This window comes from Pseudophryne corroboree, chromosome 4 (assembly GCF_028390025.1).
Source record: "Pseudophryne corroboree isolate aPseCor3 chromosome 4, aPseCor3.hap2, whole genome shotgun sequence".
Classification (NCBI taxonomy): Eukaryota; Metazoa; Chordata; class Amphibia; order Anura; family Myobatrachidae; genus Pseudophryne; species Pseudophryne corroboree.
Window position 1 is genome coordinate 785,754,347 of NC_086447.1, and position 2,176 is coordinate 785,756,522.

The following is a 2,176-nucleotide window of genomic DNA, read 5'->3' on the forward strand; positions in this document are numbered from 1 at the left end:
TCGCTCCATCCACCAACGCCACGTTGCACCACAGACTGTCCAGGAGTTGGCGGATGCTTTAGTCCAGGTCTGGGAGGAGATCCCTCAGGAGACCATCCGCCACCTCAACAGTAGAATGCCCAGGCATTGTAGGGAGGTCATACAGGCACATGGAGGTCACACACACTACTTAGCCTCATGTTGACTTGTTTTAAGGACATTACATCAAAGTTAGATCAGCCTGTAGTGTGTTTTTCCACTTTAATTTTGAGTGTGACTCCAAATCCAGACCTCCATGGGTTAATAAATTTGATTTCCATTGATAATTTTTGTGTGATTTTGTTGTCAGCACATTCAACTATGTAAAGAACAAAGTATTTAATAAGAATATTTCATTCATTCAGATCTAGGATGTGTTATTTTAGTGTTCCCTTTATTTTTTTTGAGCAGTATATATATATATGTATATATATATATATATATATATATATATATATTTATTACAAACTGATATGTTCTGTGTGTGTCAGTATTCCTGACAGGGGTATATTTTACAAGCAAGGGCAATGTCCATTGTCTGGTTATATGAGACCAAAACAAGACAAGTGTTTGAACTTGGACATGTCAACATTGGAATGTTTGCATCTTCATTTGGAGACAATGGCGTTTCACCTTGTGTGTTAATCTATATAATAGATGTTAATCAATGTATGTAATATATTATTTCTAACACTCAAAATTGAGGAAACAGTGCCCCCTACTGTTTCTTAGCATTTATGTGTATTTCGTAATTTGAACTTTGTACATTTGAAATAAGCTTACTCAGGAGTTCTCCAGCCTATATAAGATAGAAATTGTCAATGTTAAATCAGCCTAGACATCCTGGATGAACATAGACTGAAGAAGTGCCAGGATGATCTGAATATAACTCAGCCTCTAGACCAGGGGTGGCCAACCAGTCAGAGGCAAAGAGCACCCAAAAAATATGTAGTCAAGTCAAAGAGCTGGTATCATGCACATGCCCAAAACTGGGGCGTGGCTAACTGGCACAAGGTCATGCCCCATTTTTGGACACCCACCTTCAGTATGACGTTCGTAGGAGCATGACCGTGTGTCACACCCCCATTTTTAGTTACACTGGGGGTGAGAAACACGAACATTTTACACATTACGGCAGGCAAGAGTCCCCATTTTACACATTGCGGCAGGCAAGAGTCCCCATTTTACACATTGCAGCAGGCAAGAGTCCCCATTTTACACATTACGGCAAGCAAGAGTCCCCATTTTACACATTGCAGCAGGCAAGAGTCCCCATTTTACACATTACAGCAGGCAAGAGTCCCCATTTTACACATTACGGTAGGCAAGAATCCCCATTTTACAAATTACGGCAGGCAGAGTCCCCATTTTACACATTACGGCAGGCAGAGTCCCCATTTTACACATTGTGGCAGGTGAGAGTCCCCATTTTACACATTACAGCAGGCAAAAGTCCCCATTTTACACATTACGGCAGGCAAAAGTACCCATTTTACACATTACGGCAGGCAGAGTCCCCATTTTACACATTAAGGCAGGCAAGAGTCCCCATTTTACACATTACGGCAGGCAGAGTCCCCATTTTACACATTGTGGCATGCAAGAGTCCCCATGTTACACATTATGGCAGGCAAGAAGCTCCAGGTTGCAGGTTCCAGTCTCCCCAGACTCACCCCCCCCCCCAAGGCAGGCTCCAGGCTCGCCCCCCCAGGCAAGCTCCAGGCTCCCCCCAGGCAGGCTCCAGGCCCCCCCCCCCTCCACCAGCATAATCTCTGTGGGCTATTAGGCCAAGGGCTGCAGAGGGATACATACTTACTGCGGCATCGATGAGTCCCCACGACCGTGTCTTTTCTCTCCTTGTGGCAGTGGCGCCGCCTCTCATTACGCGATGTGACATCATATCGCCATGAAGCGGAGCGGTGCCGGCGCATCCCAAGCGTCCTGTGAACTTGTGAAGGAGGCAGGATGATATTGGCTGCTAGTGGAAGGCTGGGACCAGTGGCAGGTACGGGAGCGGGAGCCGCATCAAATGAAGGGGAGAGCCGCATGCGGCTCGAGAGCCACGGGTTGGCCACCACTGCTCTAGACGCAGAGGGTAAGGCTCCTGAGTATGCTGATGTGATTGCTGTAATGAACATCTGCTGAATTGATCAACAAC